This window comes from Carettochelys insculpta, chromosome 1 (assembly GCF_033958435.1).
Source record: "Carettochelys insculpta isolate YL-2023 chromosome 1, ASM3395843v1, whole genome shotgun sequence".
Lineage (NCBI taxonomy): Eukaryota > Metazoa > Chordata > Testudines > Carettochelyidae > Carettochelys > Carettochelys insculpta.
In genome coordinates this window covers 309,619,792-309,639,796 of record NC_134137.1, presented here as the reverse complement: position 1 = coordinate 309,639,796, position 20,005 = coordinate 309,619,792, and the positions used below count along the sequence as shown (strand labels likewise).

The 20,005-nt window shown below is 40.0% G+C and overlaps 1 protein-coding gene across 2 annotated transcripts in view; it reads left to right on the top strand.

Annotated features, from left to right (window-relative positions):
- Positions 1–20,005, top strand: part of TRHDE (thyrotropin releasing hormone degrading enzyme) — a 384,180-nt gene that overhangs the window by 97,284 nt on the left and 266,891 nt on the right. The window lies entirely within an intron of this gene.

The following is a 20,005-nucleotide window of genomic DNA, read 5'->3' as shown; positions in this document are numbered from 1 at the left end:
TTTTGTAGACAGCTCCATGCCTTGAACTTCATCTGTCAGATAAACAAATGTGAAATTTCAACCAAACTTTAACCAAGTTTAATTTTAAGTGAACCCAAATTATGAATCAAACCTCTTACGTGCCTCTAGTTTTGTTTGCCTGATCATTTTATATCATACAACAATCTAGTTGTGGGTGGACTGTATTAATTTTTTCTTCACAATGTAAAAGTTTTTAAACTTATTAGTGTTAATTTCATTTTGCACACTGTGGCTTGAGATACAGAGTAAAATTCAGAAGCAAGTCTAAGGAAGTTTAAAGGGCATTTAGGGCCATCAAAGGGAAGGCAAAGGGGGCATTTCCACTTGGGCCCCTTTTGAATTGCCTCAGTAGCACAGCTCCATCTGTGTGCAGCTGGGAGGGAATGTGGGGAGGCCCCAGTGCTGAGGGCCAAATGCTCTAGGCCCCGCCCCTTCCACCATTGACCCCACCCTTTCTGGTTCCTGGAGCTGGGCCTCCCTCCCACCTTGCCCTGGGGCTTGCAGCAGCTCTTGGAAGCACTGAGGGAATTATAAATTGATGTAATAAACACCTTCTTTCAGATCTGCTCAGACATATTTGCTAACTCAGCATAGATTTCCTTAGTCTTAAATTCATTTGCCACCATAAAATTTACATCATGGTGTCTAATGATTTCTGAGTTTGTCTGACAGGTTCTAAGTTGGGATAACTCAAATGCCATATGTCCAGAGGTAGAGGGTATAAGAATATTTAAGTTAAATTAGGCAATTCATCTTTCCATATCAAGACGCCATAAGAAAGTGCATTGCCCCAATTTTGAACTCATTTTTGCTTATTTATTCACCTGTAAACAGATAATATTAGGCTTAAGACAGTCTGATTTTCACCATCTAATTCTGACCTTTAAAATTCAAAATGGAGACCAGTTATTTGGGTGGCATCACTGGATAAGTGTTCCTGTAACATTTGACATTTTCAATTTTAAAAAGGTCTTGTTTCCTAGGGTTACCTCAGGAAACTCTCCAGATGGCTTTGTGACAAACCTTTTTTCCCCCATTAGATGCAAGTTTGAAGCCAAAAACATGTTTCTCTGGGAACCAGAAGCTTGACTTTAAAATATGTGACCAGAAGTGAGGAGAAAGTACAGTAAAAACCATGTTTTCCAGCACTTGGTTAATAGGTAAATTCTGATAACCTGCACTTGGGGTGGCTGCCCTTGGGTCAGCTGCTGTGCTGGGACCATCTGCCCTGGGACCAGCTTCCCATCTGAGGCTGCTGTGGTGCTAGTTTCCAGACTGGGGTCGGCTTCGTGGGGCTGAGTCACCCAGTTTGACCTGCATTTGCTTTTTCATTTTTCAACATTTAACTTGCATCTATAGTCCTTATCTAAAAATATTGGTTCAAATTCACCTTGATGTGACTTGGAAGTCAGACCAACTTAGCAAATATCACACAAATATTAACTCCTTTCACTCATATCTTTGTAAAATTGTGTCAGAAAAAGAACAGAGTTTCATTTTCTAAGACATACAATAATGTATTTTGAAAGTTAGTTAAACAGAAACTAACCCTTATAATTAATATACTGTGTTTTACTTACATTCTGTTTCTTAGTAGCTCATGAAATTCTTAAAGTGTAGTAGTAGTGATCAGTTGGTATTTTCTAGACTGTTTACACACTTACCTAACAAAAAGGCATATGCCGACAATGTTATAAATACTGTCCGACAATGTTATAAATACTGTACGCAGTATTAATTACATTATGTAACCCTTTTTCACTCCTCCCTGGGTTACTCAGGAGCAGGCAGCACTCAGTTGTGTGTCTATGCACCTGATGGGTTCAATAATAAAGGAGATCCTGAGTGTCACAGTGGTGATGTTGGATAGTTGAGAATCCCCTTTCCATCCCTGAGTGCTAAAGCTCTGTAAAATGGTGTTGCCTCTATCTGGGTGGCCCTTGTACACACTTAATGGTGTGCCTTGGGAACTGCCAGGAAACTTATTTCAGTTATAATCTAGCTTTAACTCCCAAACAGCAATTATGAGTAGTACAAGTCTAATAGACCACATAAGAATCAACTCACACATGTACTTAGCAACTTAAGGAGACAGGGTTACAGACTAAACTTCAATGAAATGAATTACTGATATACAAAGAAATGAATGAAACATAACTAGCATGTACACTACCATCAGTTATCCCACTTCAGTGTATGTTCTTTAATTATCAAAGTTCCAGTTATTGGCTTGCGTTGGCATGCGGCTGTTGTGTACTGGATTGCGGACACCTTGGTGAGGGTTCTGTGTGTCAGTCCAGGCAAAGCAACAAGCAGACCAGGACCTCTGACCTGGAGCTGGCTTCTGCAGCACTTTAACAGACACAGATAAAGTTCCTTCCCTGTATCTTCTCTCATTAGCAGGCTGCAGCTTCTCAAAGCAGTTTCTGGGTGGGAGAAGGCTTCACACTTGGCTTGAAGCAGTCTGTTCCATCAGCCTTAACTCTCCAACAACAGGAGACTACCATCTTCTTTTTCAGCCTTGCAAAAAAGCCCCCTTTCCTTCCTAAAGTTGCATGGGAGCTGTAGTCTCTAGAGCCAGACTGCCACACACAGCAACAGCTAGAGGCTCCCACATACAGAGGGGCCTACAATTATATATATGTGTTTATATTAGAATTAAAATATGCTTTGACATACATCTAGTATAAATAATATAAAGACCATGCCTTATGTACTTACACATATTATCAAATCTTCTGAGAAGGAAATTTGTTTCCAGAGATTAGAGTAGTGCCTTTGAAAAGATGACAGGATATTAAAGATAGACTTAAATAGGTCAGGGCTCCTGTCCACAAAAATGGAATGAGGAAAACTGTAACTGAGTAAACCTATTTATATGACCTGATCTCTTCTGGCTTACTTATAAATCTTCCATCTATACTATTTAGTTTCTGTAAGCTCCTGAAATTCAAGAGAACATCTGTTCTCACCTATTATTGCTTTTGCTAAGAATACTGTAACTGCAAAGATACCTTTATGTATTGAATTACACTATGTCTGCAACCTCGTGCCAGAAACAGCTTCCTTCCTGCATTAAAGAAACTAATGATGTCCAGTGCAAAGCTGAAATGATGAAGATGGCTGAACAAGTTTCATTCAACAAAGTGAATTGTCACTTTTGATGTGTCTCCTCTCTGGACAGACAACTCTTTGGAAATAGTGGATAAATATTAACAGAATTATTTAATAAAAACACTGTAAGGTCCCCGGCAAACATTGCTGAGCTTCCTTTTCTTGGGCTCTTTTCTGGTATAGTAGTTTACCTTTGTCACTGCATAAAATGTATATAAATACTATCTGTTTATGGAAATAGAATAAATCCTCCATGTAGAATTGTTTTGCGAAGCTGTTTTTCAGTGATCTCTGCCTCCTGGTCATCGTCTTCCTCATCTAGAAATGCCTTTAAAGCAAACACATCAAGTACTTTAAGAAATATATATTTGTCATAGTAATAACACACTCCACTAGGTAAGTTAGATTAAACCAATTCCCAAATGATGGAAACAATTGGCATTTGCAGCACAGTACTGACCTCTGTCATGTGCTATTGCTTCCTGAAATTAAACTGAGAATATTTTGGACTGAATATGTCTGCTTCAGAGATCTTGCTCACAGGAATGGGTTGTTTTCCTTCACAGCCCTGGAGCTGTACATCTAGGAACACATTGTTGTAGGTTCTGCCCTTTTGAGTCGGCAGGCACCAATATCTTGATCCAGGGAGGGGACAGCACAGCAGAAAAACTACTGGAATGAGGAAGCAAAACAGATAAAACAATGAAAATTGTTTGAAAAACTAAAAGGTCTGGTGTGACAGATTAGATCAGAGCGATCCCATGAGACTGTCACAGGATGGGTTGATCACACCACGAGCCTGCTTACTTGATCTCTCCCTCCTCATCCTGATAAGTCAGAACTTTTGTCTCCCCTAGCAAAATCGAAGAGTTAAGGTAACAGCCCCCTAGTAGAGAAACATAAACACTGAGAGCACAGCCCCAATCCCCTCCGTACTACAAAAATCCTCACTTTGCACACATAACTTTCAGTGCTTCATTTTTAGCCTTCATCATAATGTCTTGGGCCCTGTATTTCATTGTGCATTGCTGTCTCCAAGTACTGAAATGTTTGATTTTTGGTTTAGTTTTGCCTTGCATTAATCCTGCAAGATTTAATTTCATGAATATGCATAGCTCTAAGGAGAAAGCTGATGCACTTGAAATCTTGTTTATACTGTAAGTCATCCCTCTAAGTGTTTTGTTGAAACTCTACTGTAGTGAACACAAGTATTTGACTTGTATAAGCTAAGATTGATAACAGAATAGTACATTATTGTGCTGAAGGTAAGAGTGTTGTCAGCTGATACCAAAGGTTTACAGGAAATTTTTTAAATCAGAAGTAACAATGGACAATTTCCCCTTACATTTGTTTTATGTTTGTGTCCAGCTGAGTGAAAATCTAAGCACAAATAATTCAGTTCCTTTCATCTTATTTTTCAGCCTGTTTCTAAAAAACATATTCAGTATTACCACAGAGCCATGGTATTTAGACTGGTGTTTCAGGATAAGGGAATATGAAATGGTCAAATTCAATTGTATTGGGCAATTTAGTAGTGCAAAGAAGCCAAAGTGCAGGAATTAAAACAACACACACATGAATTTTATGCAAATGCACACATAGTAGTAGTAGTGTCTAGCCCTTATGCAGTGCTCTTCATCAATAAAGCACTTTACATTGCAGATTAGAATCCTTGTCCCATTGTAAAGATGTGAAAACAGTTATTTTGTGTATAGTCTTAGGCTTTCTAAACTAGAAAAGCTGTATCTCAGCACAGTGATGCAGCATCAGAATAGCCGAGTTACTCACTGCTCCTTTATGAGGTCCCATGATCTTTCGTAGTCCCACCCGGGACTGGATTTCTAATTAAGCAGATGAGGCTGGTGTGTTGAGGGGGGAGGAGGTCCTTACCTATTTAAAACTGAGTGCCACACAAGGGTCAGAACTATGCAGGGTGGCACTGAAGATGCTGAACGTAGGGTGTAAATTCAGCACTGGTCCCACTCCACTAACAGAGAGTGGTCCCTTTCCTCCAGTTCTTCCTCCAGTCAATCTCAGTCAATGGTAAAGCAGTTAGTGCCTCTGCTCTTAGGAATGTTATATGCACAGCAGAGACTGAGCCCTTCTTCTATATGAATTTTTCTGTAGGTTATTATATATGAAGAGAAACTCTAGAAATCAATGTGTAAAAAGGCTAGTGTTAAGCCCCCACTTAACTTGCAATACTGCAGAAATTGTGGATTCCATTATACGAGGCTTGCACCTCAGTTTTGACAGTGGGCCCTCCTGTTCTCAGCCTTGGGCGATCAACAGCAGAAAATCATAGAAAAAATGGACTTTATTATCACAAATAATAAGGTTCATTATTATTTTCTGCAATTTGCATGGCTTTGCCACAACTCAGTTGCAATTTTTTGACAATCTACCACAGTTTGAGTAGGTCCTTAGCTAGTTGCTATTTGGAGACAAATATCTATGACAGAAAATTAAAGCTAGCTCATCATCAAAAATTCTCCTTATGTCTTCTAAAGTAAAATGAAAGGCGTTGAATTAATTCATTTCGAAATGCAGAAGTATAGTACACTCATTCCTGTGTTGAGTGGGGTATAAGTGGAAATCTACAGACATGCCATGTAAGGCTGTTTGAATCCAGGAGGCTTTTTGGGTGTAGAACATGAAATTCTCCTACAGAGCAGGATTTAAGAGAATAAAAATGTCTGTCTCCATGTCAAATCCTCCTGCATCAACCTGGAACTATTTTAGATTTTGAAAGATAATCTAGAACTGTATTTGTGTATCAACACTGAAACAATGGCATTACATGCTTCTTTAATTTAATAAGCAATGAAAATGCTTATAAGTTTTGTTTCTCAGATCTTGTGTCTCTGACATCTGAGTTTTTAGTTTTTTTGCCAGTATCTCCAGCCAGTCTTTTACCCTGGAAACAAGGTTGCATTGTACATTCATATCCAGACATACTCCACCTAGCAGCCTTTCTAGGTGTGGATCCGAAGTGCTCAAATAAAATAGATCACATCCTATTTAGATTTGCAAAGCAGCTACAAGAGAGAATTATATTTTGAAGTGGATATATTTCACTTCATGGAAAAAGTAGCAAGTGTCTAAAGCTCTTGTGACTTGCTCATGTCTTTTATCCACACTTATCTATTTTCTCTAATGAAGTCTGGATTTGTTGCTAAGATGAAGGCCATCTGACAACTGTTGACAGTGCTACTCTGTCCCCCATTCCTTGTCACTCTTCAATTTGCATCTACATAGTATTTTATTTTAAGAGGAGGAGTCACATCTGTTTTTAGTGTGAAATTTATCAATTTTCCTTGGACTTTACATTTAATAATAGGATGTTGTCGTCCTCTGGGCTTATTGGACATGGTTTCTTATGCCGTCTTGTTTTTAAAGATGCTTTCTTAGGGGTTATGCTGATAAGAGGCAACTGAATGAAATTCAAGTGGTAGAGCCTCCTTTTATTGTGTTGATAATACAGGGATAATGTTTTCTTGAAGTGGTTGTTCATCTCAGCCAATCTGTTGATCCTCCAGTCTCTTTCCTGGAATCTCATTGCTTATCAAGGCAAGATAGCCTGTATAACCTCGTCATGAATAGTGTCATCATTACCAGAATCTCTTTCCCTTTTCTGGTGTCTCTGCACATACTCCTTCAGGGTCAAAGCCGCTTGCCCTTACATGTCTCAGAGTGGAATAATACAGTTCCACTCTTAGGCCAGGACTTGCTTAGAGTCTCCTGTGTGTATGAACTCCCCATCACTCTGCAGGTCTCGCTGGGTATAGGATACCTCTGTTACCTCCTTTCAGGAACCTGTGACCAGTGGTATAGTGCTTTTCATAAAAAGGTTTTCTAAAAAAATTATTTTGTAGTTCAAAAAGAGAATTAGAGCGAAAGAGAGAGAGTATTTTAAAACAACAAACAACCTGTATACCTATCTCTTATCTAAATCCCTATTTGACTTTTATGTTTGCTTATTTTTGACCCCACCTTGACTATTTGGTTCTGCATGAGAGGTATACAGTTGGCTCCAGGTATTGTAATGGTATCAGATAGTTCTGGGTATTGCTATTCTGACATGTGCATTCCCACTGGCTTTGTGGCTTTGCAAACTAATAGGTTTGTAGAGCTCCATTTACAGGTTCATAATCTTACTTTTCTTCATCTGCTTCTTAACCCTCTGCTGATATCCAGTGGAGTAACCCTTAGAACCCGTTTCCTAAGTTGCATTTGAGATTCTGTTCCATTTGCACTGGTCCCTGTGTGGGACTTACTCATTTTTATGCACTGTGGTGATCAGCAAGGTCTGGGGACTCCAGGTGCTACTGGACTAGAAGGTTAGGATGAACTGCAAATCTGAGAATCACCATGGGCTGCTGAAATCTGTCTGTCAACTACCAGCTGATGGTCCTTGGTCCATAATAGGCCTTAGCCTTGATCCTAAGTATTTGCGGAATGAAAATGCTTAAAACATAGATTTAAAAGAAAGGTAATTTTTAGATACATAGATGACATCCTAGCTGCTTGAATTTGAGGCTATGTCTACACTGTAGAGATATTTCGGAAAAAAGCCCTTCCAGAAGATCTTCTTTCGAAAGAGTGCGTCCATGCACAAAAAAGCGGATGGTTAACTTTTAGTCTTTTTTTAACCAACCTCCATATTTATACAGACTCTCGTACAGGGTGTTGTTTGGAAACACACTGTAAAACTATGACTACAGTATAGTTGCTCTTTCGGGATACAAATGTATTCTGAAATAGCAACTTTATGGCTAAACACCACAGTTGAGAGAGCAGTGAGGGGTAGCAGAAATTTTGAAATAACTGCTTATTTCGAACTTCTGTGCTGCATGGACAGCAGCAAGTTCAAAATAAGTTAACTTGAAATAATTTACACATTTTATATTGTGCAAATTGCATATGTTATTTTGAGTTACGGCTACAGTGTAGCCATTGTCTAAATGAAAAATGACCTTGTACTGTTAAGTATAAATTTTACTTTCCTGAGGTATGTTTTTCTACCAATGCACATGGATTTATGCTTACAATACCTGTTGTTTTCAACAGAAACTAAACAGGATGATAGGAGTGCCTTACTTAGATTTATTTACACTCATCAGTGTTGATTCATGTACCATATCTGCTAATAGCACATTTTTATGTATTGTGATCTGATTTAAGTAGTGACATACTACTCCATCAGATATTGTAAAGCAAGCAATGTTGGGCTTGATCACTAGCTGTATGGGAGTTTCCAAGGTAAATTCACCTGTTGCAGGAAGGGGTGTTTTTAGCTTGATTGATCGCACTCTGTCCTCTGAGACAATACTGAACCAATACCTTAGCTGCTGTTGAATGATATATAAAGCAAAGTCCTTGACTACAGATTCAGTAATTAAAATGTCCATACCCCCTTTTGTTTTGTAGGAATAAATATATAGTTATATTCATTGTTATCCATTATTTGTATTACCCCAGCAGCTTGTAGCCTCAGGACCCACTTATGCTAGGTGCTGGACATACAGAGAACAAAAGATTGTCCCTGCCCCATAAAGTGTGTTTATGTAAGTGTAAGACAACAGATGGTTAGCGATGAGAGAACGCAAGGAAGCAATGAGACTGTATTGTTTAAATAGATAGAAGAGAAAGTGAGGGGAGGAGTATAATATGGTTATGTTTTGGGCATATACAAATGTGCAACTTCAAGTAATTGTTTTGAAGTTATTAGTTAAGGAATCCCACCAGGACTGAATTGCCATATACTTCTTCATCATTTTCTACTAACCTCACCTGAATTATGTAGTCTAGGGAGTCTCAAACTTCATTACACCATAACCACCTTCTGATGGTATAAATTACTTCATGACCCCAGGAGCGGGGAAACCTGACCCCACTCAAACCCAGTACCCCAACTGGGGGGCGGGGAAAAGCACAAGTTTTCCTGCTGGTTGTGGGGAGAGTGGCAAAGCTGAAGCTCAAGGACTTCAGCCCCGGGCAGGGGGCCCACAATCTAAGCCCTGTTATCCAAGGCTGAAGCCCTGGGACTTGGTTTTGTCCCTGGGCTGTGGGATTCAAGCTTCAACCCTGGATCCCAGCAAATCTAATCCAGCCCTGGCAACCTCATTGAAAGGGAGTCCTGACCCTCTTTGAGGTCCCATCCACAATTTGCGAAGCATGAAATTCTCATGCTTGTTTTCTTCTTTAATGAACTTATATTATTGGATGTACACCAATTATTTTATATATTGTCTGTTGAATGCATCCTACACATTTTGAAAGCAAAGTTCCATGGTACAGTAAAAGTGCCAGATAACAAGCAGTCCTGTAGCATCTTGGAGACTAACAAATTTATTAGGTCATGAACTTGTGTGGGTAAGACCCACAACTTCAGATGATTGGACAAATCGAATCCAGGGTTTACGTAGAAGGGAGGGAGGGGATGGGGAAGGAAGGAGGGAATAAAAAAATGTCACTAGTAAGACCAGTTGATGAAGTAAATTAAGTAGAATGTGCCTCATTCTTGTGAATATCAAAGATGGGGTAGCTGAGATCGTGGTTAAGCCCTAGTTTAAATGTGTCATATTTGAAAATCAATTCCAATTCACGTCTCCCTCTGTAATCTTGCGGTAAAATTCTCTTGTAGAACAATGACTACTTTTAAATCCATTATTGAATGTTCAAGGATATTAAAGTATTCCCCTGTAGGTTTATGTGTATTCCAGTTCCTGATGTCACAGACTGTCCAGTTTGTCCTATATACATGTCAGAGGGACATTGCTGGCACATGATGGCATATATCAGTGTTTCTAAATGCGTAGTGCATGTATCCTTAGGGGTACGTGAGAGAAGTCCGGGAGGTACCCACACTGGAGCCATATGTGGATCTTTGAGCAATAAAATGCTCAGAGCCGTGAGAGTCCTGTGTGCTGCTTTGCAAATGCATCCCTCCCTAGCTCTTGCAGGGAGAAGTGCAGGGCAGTGGTGATGATGACAGCAGCAGTGGCAGGCCTGGTGAGTCACTGGCATTGGATTACAGCAGGGTGGTGGTGGTGGTTCTTAGCTCTGGAGGAGGGGATGTTGGGTTAAAGCAGGGAGCTGGGGATGCCTGGCTCTGGAGGAGAGGAGGGGTGTTGGGTTAAAGTGGGTACCTGGCTCTGGAATATTGTGCTTGTCATCTGAAGTACGTGATAAAATTGCTATTTGTACAGATTTAGTTTAGTATTTATAATTACAACTGAAAGGGCTTAAAATGGACCAATTCCTTGTGAAAACAAAGAATAAAACTGCAGATTTGGGAAAGGTACTAAACAGGAAACCATATCAGAAACATTGATTCAATTGTGGCCCTCAGCAGTTTGAAGCCTAGGTCTGAACACTTGATTTCATTCAAACAAGCTCAAAATTCACATTAAATTAATTATAATTTTCTTGTAATTTAATTGATTACTGTTCAGTGATGTTTGCTTAAAAAGATGTATGTTTGTATTGGACAAATTTTATGTTCACATAATATTTTTTTATTAATCCTTTGCACAGTCACAAGTACAATGACAAGTTTATTGCCTGCAGGCAATTTCTTCCAGCCAACTAGTTATAATTAAGTTGTTTAAAAAATGTGTTGCAATTGTAAAAAAAAAAAAAAAAAAAAATTGTGTGTCTGAAAATTGTGGGTCCTGGGAGTACGTATAATTTGATTTTTTTGAAAAAGTGTTTCTTTATTAAAAAAAGGTTGAGAAACACTGGCATATATCTCATTAGTGGATATGCTGGTGTATGAGCCCCTGATGGTGTGGCTGATGTGATTAGGGGTCCCTTGATGGAGGTGGGTTTTACCCTCAAAAGCTCATGACCTAAGGTGCTACAGGTACTCATTATTTGTGAAGTTACAGACTAACACAGCTATCTATCTGAAACTATTTAAGAATGCCAGAGTAAATTGTGTCCTTTACGCTCTTTTGTGTTATGACATTTTGGAATTAAAGAATTAAAGAGTATTAAAGAATATTTTGGTGACCAAAAATGGCTGAATTTATCTGCTTGCAGGGCTGGCAACAGACTTTGCACAACCCTGTATGATGAGGTGGGCTGGGGCTTGGCTCTGGACCCTGTGGAAGGGGTGGGGCTATTCTCCTCCAGCCAGGCCTCTGCACCAGCCAGGGCTCTGGAGGAGAGTTAAAGGTTTGGGGTTCTGGCTGCTGTTGCTGTGGAAATGGTGGTGACAGCCCAGGGACCTTTTAAATTGCTGGGCCCTGAGTCAACTGCCCCCTTGTCCCTCTGCTGTCAGCGGCACTGTCTGGTGTTGTGAAATGTGGTGACTAAGGAATGTTACTGGTTTTCCTGATGATGATGATTTGTATTGTTGTAGAGTGTAAGCTCACCAGTCATAGAGAAGAACTCTTTTCTACTAAGTGCTAACAGGACAAAAAGACAGTTTAGTTTATAATTTAAAATACAGTACATGCTCGAGATACACACAATCAAGTTGCTCATGTCTGGGGTTAGCACGACTGCCGCCCCTGACAGGAACAGTTTCCCGGTCCCCGGAGTGGTGGGGAGCTGGGAACCAGGTGGCAGCCTGGCTCCCATCTGCTTTTAGAGCTGGGAAACTGAGTGGGGCACCAGCCCTGGTTACTTTCCTGGCTACAAGGAGTGGAAGGAAACTGGGAGCCAGGCTGCCCCTGATGCTGGGCTCCCCTGCACTGGCTGGAGCCAGGAAACTGACCAAAGTTGCTGTCCTGCTCAGTTTCCCCCTCTCTGTAAGCTGCCTGGTTCCCAGCTCCCCACCCCACCCCTGCTTGGGGACCTGGGAAACTGACCAGTTGGTCAGTTTTCCGGGTCCTACAAGTGGCAAGTGGCTGGGATACGAGAACCAGGCTATCCCCTGTTTCCCAGCTCCCTGCCATTCTGGGAGCCAGGAAAGTGACCAGCTCTCAACTAGCACAAAAGTTTGAGTTACGCAACAGAAACGCAACCCCCGCGTAACTCGAGTGTTTACTGTATATAATTTATTTTCCCTTTATGTATAAGTTTACAAAATTTATAATAGGACAATTGTAAAATTTTCTTAGGGATTATTCAAGCCATATTAATTGACATGGTCCTTATTAACACAGAAAATAGATACTTCTACCATTAGGGGTCTGATTTTTTAGAAAAATATGCACGTGCAACTCTGTATCTATCAAAATGGGTAATTTGCACATGTAGATTTCAATTTTCAGTTTAATTAAGTAATGTGTTTACACTTTGGACTGAATTTAAACATGAATATTTTCACTGAGTTATGTAGGACAAGTTGTGCTGAAAGCTAAGTTTGCATTTAACTTTTTTGCTGAACTAAGATTTTGGACACACAATTGGCAATCTGAATGTCAAAACAGCTGATTTGTATTTGTAATTGTGAAAAATATACAATCATCTTAGATATGCAACAAACATCAAAATGAAGGAGCTTCTTGGAAAAGCAGTTAAAATTCATGCATATAAAATATACAGTTAAAATTATATATGTATATGATACACACATGTAGACAAGATACTTCATTTGTGAAGAACTGTGCGCACTAACCTTTTTGGCTTTGACTGTGTGCAAGGTTTGCAATTCATCAGAATGAAAAAATGGGATAATGATTAAAAATAATTGTCTACAATTATAACTGACAATTTAAACCAGTTGGATGTAATAAATTTGCATATTAATAGTATATTGAGTCTTTATGGTAATATGCAAACTGATTTTACAGTAGGTCTGATTCCAAAAGAATATGAATTGCAAATTTCCAGAATAGTTTTGGAAATGAGAAGGGACAGCTCATAGAATTATTCATTCTTTAATGGGAAGGCTTCCACTCATCATACACCTTCATTAAGACTGTATTGAGAATTTTGGTACAGAAAATTTAGATTTTTATAGTTCCAGGAAATATTTCTCCCCCCACCCAAATTCTCAGCTAAATATTGTGTATATTGTTATCTATATTCCACCTGAACTAGAATATATTTTAAATTACTTTTGGTAATGTGTAAGAAAATTTATAAAATGAACAAATAATTTAGACAGTGGTAACTGATGAAACCTACCGATTCATTTGTGGCTGGTCCCTGATTTATATAGTTAAATCTGTAATCCAGTCTATTCTTATTTATGTCTACTGTGTGTGAGTACTTCTACTATGTTCATTACCATGGTGTCTGGATGAGTGTCTTATAGATTTTAGTAAATGCGTGAGGGGAGCTATAAATTAAGACTCCAGTGTCCCATTATATCAGTGAAAATGGGTATCTCTCAGCCTTATGTGTTTATATAACCCATTTTAACATAGCATCTGAGTGCTTCACAATTTTTCACATATTTCCCTGTACCAGTGTGTGGTCAGGGTAGTCTGTTATCTCAGTTTCTTAGACAGGGAATTGAGGCACAGAGACACTCAGGGTTAATTTTTCAAAATCACCTTGCTGACCTAGGATCCATTTCATTTTAAAGTGGTGTAGGCACAGGTGCCAGTGGCCATGAAATTTTGGTACTTTAAAAAGGGTAGCTTAATCAATTTCTTAAAAATCACTCTGCAGGTCTGTAATGGTATGTCTACAGAGCAGCCTTACTCCAAAATAAGCTGTTCTGGAAGAGCTAATTTAAAAAAACAAAACAAAAACCACAGACACTGTACACAAAACTGTATTTCAAAATCGCACTTAGCGATTTTGAAATGTCACATCTGTACACATAGAGCCTATTTTGAAATGGAGCCATTGGATGCCCTATGGCTTATTTCAAAATAGGTGCTGTTCCCCATCTTAGCAGCACTTAAATGTGCTGATTCCCATGAAATGAGATTTACTTTCAAAATAAATGCTCGCTATTTTGTATTTATTTTGAAATAGTGGTTGTGTCATGTAGATGCTAGCATAGTTATTTGAAATAATGGCTGTTATTTTGAAATAACTTTGCTATGTAGACCTAACTTAACAGAGTAGAGAACCAACACTGGGACACCCAGGCTAGCGCTAACCAGAAGGCTAACCTTCCTTCCTTTCCTCTCTGCATATATTTGAGTAATTTCATATTTAATGAATGACATCACATATTAAACTTAAAAAGTTAAAAATATTTTCCTAAAAACAAATAACCTTCCTACACATTTTCCTCATTGGTACTGGAAAGATGTTTTCTAAAGTGCTAGCTGGAATCACCTTTTTAAAAACGTAAAGGAGTGTATCAAGGTTTGCCTCTTTTTGTACAAAATAGAGATTCATAAAAGAAATATAAATCATGTAGCTGGTTCTGCAGACACTTTTCTTCCTGTGTAGTTGTTGCTTATCCCTAGAGCCAGTCTTTTTTTTTTTTTTAACTTGTGGGAAATTTTGACTTTTCCTTGAAAAACTGAATGTTTTTAGTTTTTGTTTGCAAAGCTTTCGATGAAAACACTTTTTCTGTGGAAAGCAGACACTTGTTAAATTTTTTTTGAGCTGGGAAACCCAGTTTTCTGTTGAAAGACAGTTTTGACAGACCATTTTTACCAGCCCTCCTCATTATTTGTTTGTCACCATGGGCCAGCTCTGGAAAGAGTGTGGAGAAGCTGGCTCTACCAGGGCTCTTGCAGCTGCTATCCTTCCAATGGTAGTATTTTCCCTAAGATTCTTCAGTGGGTGGGAGATGCTCACTGACCATCTTCTTGCTATGTTTGAGGAACATGACCCAGGATAACGCCAGGGGAAGTTGAGCAAGCAAAGAGGCTGGAGGTTGCTCTTTTAGGGAGCTCCGAAACAGTCAGCAATGAAATACTCTGATACCTAAATTTCATTGCTACCCAAATCCCTGCTTTGTTGCAAGATTAGATGTAGCCACTGACCTGCCTTCTTGATTCCTTTTCAAACAGGCATTTGAGAAAACACACACTGACCTCACCATCCTCTTCCAGTTTCTTAGTGTTTGTGAGAGAGTTTTGGGAAGGCTCAATATGTTTTTTTTTTTTTCCTTTTTGCCGAGAAACATTCCCTTCCCAAGTACACTAGGAGCAGAGCTTGGAGTGACAGACTGAGGGTATCTTAAAATATCCTGCACATACTTGATGGAATTAAGATAAATGCCTTTGATTTTAGCATTTCTACAGGCTGGGGACTGGCAGGCTAAGCAGCAGGTCAGCAGAAAAAGAGCTGGGGATTACAGTAGATGAGAAGCTGGATATGAGTCAACAGTGTGCCCTTGTAGCCAAGAAGTCTAATGGCATTTTGAGGTGCATTAGTAGAAGCAAATTTAGGGAAGTGATTCTTCCCCTTTGTTTGGCACTGGTGAGGCCACATCTGGAGCACTGCATCCAATTTTGATCCTCCATTACAGAAAGGATGTAGACACATTAAAGAGAGTCCAGTGGAGGTCAACAAAAGTGATTTGGGGGCTGCAGCACATGACATGAGGAGAGGTTGAGGGATTTGGGCTTATTTAGTCTACACAAGAGAGAGAGCGAGGGGGGATTTGATAGCAGCCTTCAACAAGCTGAAGGGGATTCTAAAGAGGATGGAGGGAGGCTGTTGAAAGATGACAGAATGAGGAACAATGGTCTCATGTTGCAGTGGGGGAGGTCCAAGTTGGATATTAGGGGGAAGAAAAACTATTTCACTAAGGTGGCCTACACTAGGAACTAACTTTGAAGTTAACTTCAAAGTCAGGCACTACTTTGAAGTAGCCAGCTTAGAGTCTACACACCTTTTCACTTACTTTGAAGATAACTTGGGAGCCCAACTTCCAAGTCCTTACTTCAAATGGAGTAGTGCCCTACTTCGAAGTTTAAGTTTGAAGTAGGCTGTATACAACTTTGAAGAAAGCAACTTTGAAGTTATTTTTGTAGTGTAGACACAGCCCAGGAGAGTGATGAAGCACTGGAATGGGTTACCTAGAGAGGTGGTGGAATCGCCATCCCTAGAGGTTTTTGATTTCCAGCTTGTCAAAATCTCTCCTGGAATGATTGAGATGGGATTGGTACTGCTTTTAGCAGGGTCTTGGACTCGACTTCCTGAGGTCTTATCCACCCCTATGATTCTATTATCTTTAGCTATTATCAGCCTTTGAAGTCCCCCTGGAAAGACTATCTCAAACTCATTTCTCCAGAGACCAACACACAAAGCAAAGGCTTTTGAGTAAAGGTTTTGATTTTGTGATCCAGCAAATGGACCAGGCCCCTGGTTCACAGAGAGCTACAAATCCTGAAGGGAGGACTGGATGGACTCAACCTCTTGAGATCTTATTAGGATGTGTGTATGCATTCTGAGCTGATACTCTGGTGAACCTGTAACTACAAGGAAACCTCGGCAAAGGGTGCTGACTTGTGAGTTTATTTGCACGCATACACATTCTTTTAGTGTTCCAGTATGTCTCCTCTGTAATGCTTTTTACCTTAAGAATAAAGTACTTCCTTGGAAAGAAATATGCAGTAACTTTTATTTGTAGCAATTGCTCTGTTGCTGCACTCTGAAGAGAAAGCAAGCAGGTCTTTTTCTGCAGACTGTCTCTGCTGAGAGTAACACTGGGAAGGAAAAGTATCAGAGGGGTAGCCGTGTTAGTCTGGATCTGCAAAAGCAACGAGGGGTCCTGTGGCACCTTATAGACTAACAGAAATGTATGAGCATAAGCTTTTGTGGGCAAAGACCCACTTTGCCCACAAAAGCTTATGCTCATACATTTCTGTTAGTCTATAAGGTGCCACAGAACCCCTCATTGCTTTTACTGGGAAGGAAAGGAACTGAGCAGTTTGGGAACAGGCTGGTTAGAAGGGAGAGAGACATAGTTCTCTACCCAGAAGAGCAGCAGAAGGGGATCTGGAAGCCAATGGCAGGTGCCCTTGCTGGGTAACTCAGGAAATACAGGATCAATTGCCCAGATTGGTAACACTTGGTACGAAAGAATGGTCTCTGCTCTTTGCTACCTTCGCTTATGAGAATGATCTTCCCTCAGCTATCCTCAGAAGAAGATCATTCTTACAGAGCAGAAGGTAACAAAGACACATCTTGAATGGAGCAGGCTCAGTCTTGGACACCGTATGATTGCCTGTCTCTTTCAGCGTGAGGAACAAGAGAGTGTTGAAACAACAGAAGACTCTCTGGGTGAAGGAACTATACTGCCTTACACCAGCTGGACCCCCAATGCCAGTGGATCCACTATTTCAGCTTCCAAAAGAGAGATTTCCCAGATTAGCCAATTGTTCAAGTAAATAGTGACTGATGTGCCTTTATTCCTGAGATGGGCTGCTACCATCTTTGTAAAGATGAGACGCATGGAAGCCTTGCCTAATGAAGGGGACTGGTAATGTATTTGTGAATATTGACAGAGGTTGAGTCTGGTAATATGGAAGGAATTGTTGGTATATGGAGAGAAGGTCCATTGAAGCCAGACTGGTGAAAGCTTGCTGTAAGGCACATGAACCACCTGTGTTTTGTATCAGAGAGGTAGCTGTGTTAGTCTGTATCTTCGAGAGCAACAAGAAGTTCTCCACATTAGAATCGGACCATGGGCCACATCCCCCCTCACTGATCTGACTTGTTTTTTCTCCTCTCTTGATGTATGCTACTGATAATGGGCCATTTCCACCCTGACTGAATAGACCTTGTCAACTCTGGCCCTCCCTTTTACTGGGATCCCACTCTTTAAACACTCTTCTGACCCCCCCGCCTACTCATGCATCTGATGAAGTGGGTCTTTGCCCACAGAAGCTTATGCTCCAAAATATCTGTTAGTCTATAAGGTGCCACAGGAGTTCTTCTTGTTCATCTGTGGCTTGTAGCTTAAGGATAGTGAAAACTGATTTAAACATTTCACTTGTGGGGTTGGGGCAGATACATGGAGATTTCTGCAGGGTCTATAAGATTCTAGTGAGCCTCCTTTCAGAGTGCAGTTTTATTTATTCCTCTTTTCATTTATAAGGCCTCTATTCCAGGCTTCTCCCAGCCAGACAAGGGCAGTCAGTGTTCTCATAATTACAGGGAGAGGAAGATTTAATTTGCAGTTGGGACTCTATAGGAGCCTACCAATAAAGGTCCCTGGGAACATGCAGTACGTGAGTATTATTCTTTCCCACTTCATCCACGCCATAAGAAGCACGGCCTACTTTTGTGGAAGTGATGACTGGTTGCAGATTACCTTGGTGAAGCAGAAGTGAGATAACTTTACACTAACACAGCCCATTCTCTGGATGATTGTCTATCTCCAGGCCCTGGGCTATGCATGTGAAAGCCAGTGTAACACAGAGGTTAAGTCCATGTTGTTCTTTTACTGTGGTTTTGGCCAGACTATCATCCTACTGAACAGAGAATCAGCATTTGCAGAACCATCTCTTGTCAGGGACTATGTTGTTTCAGAAAATGCTGACTAGGTCTGAGCATCCTGACCTCTATCCCTTCACTCCTAATCACAACGCATGTGTCCCACTGACTCTTGTGTTTCACAGTGGAAGCGGAAGACCTTTAGATGGTCTTGAATAGGGGTTGGGCTACATTGGAGAATATATCAGTAGAGTTTGCAGCACTCACTAATATTTTATCTCGTCAGTGCTGGCATGAGCATCCCACTCTGTGTGTGCATTGGGCTGGGGAACAACATAATGGATGCTGATTGTTGGAGATGTCAAGGGATGGAAACCTTCTTCTTATCAGTTCCTTTTGTTCGCTCCAACCAGTGATTTATTTATTCAGGTTGATATATGGATTTGAATCTTGATACTAATAGTTGTGTTTTTTAAACAGTATTTTGAATGAATAATGCAAATCAGTTGTTGCACTGTGAGCTACCAAGAGCTTAGAATGATTTTAGCTAATGCTCCATGACATAACTATAATATAGGCATCAATCATGTGAGAGCATCCAAAAGGAAACAGGCAAACAAGCAACCAAAAAGCACCTTACGTTATTGGATGCCTTAGGGACATAGAGCTTGGGTAGAACTAGGCAAGAGTTTTCAGACAAATCCTTCATTTGTCCAAAACTGCTGATGTTCAGTCAAAACTGTTTGCAAATTTGGGGTGAATGTTGTACAAAGTTTCAGCCTGGAAAATAAAACCGAAAGATAGTTTGACAGTTTTTTTAAACTAAGCACTTTGTGTTTTCTTTCAAAATCATAGTTCCTTAAAATACGGAGTTAAATTTGTTTTAAAAACACATAAAGAGGTAGACAAACTCTGAGAAACTAAACAAAATAGAAAAAATAATTTGGAGGTTAAATGATTAATTTAACGCAAAATAGCTTTTTTCCTTGGTTTTTCATTTTGGCAAGGAAAGGCAAAACATTTCCCTTTCTGGTCAACTTAAACCAATTTTACCCCACATTTTTGGGTTTAGCCACTAAATGCAAAAGTCAGTTATTTGCTTGGCGCTATTCCTTGGTCATCAAGTCCACTCCTAGGTCACGTCTAGACATGCCCCTCCCTTTCGGAAGGGGCATGTTAATGAGGCACTTTGGAACAGGTTAATGAGGCACTGACATACATGTTCAGCACCTCGTTAGCCTAATGTCAACCAGTTGACCTTTGAAAGTGCTGCTTTTGAAACACAGACTGGCTGTATAGATGCAGGCACTTTGAAATGAACCCAGACTTCAAAATTCCCATATTCCCAATTTGTTTTAGGAATAAGGGAACTTCGAAGTGCGGTAATTATCCCCTTTGTTAAAATAAAGTGGGATGCCTCTCTGATGCCCGAAATGTGGGGCTTTCTCTCCCAGAATGGCACAGATGGCCACCTTACCTGTGAGGAAATATTGAAAGAATTGGGCTTGTTAATCTTGAGAGGATGAGGAGGGATATGACAATAGTCTTTACTAAGACTATTAATTAATCACAGTTAAATCATATGAGTAACTAAAAAAATTATGATTAAAAATTG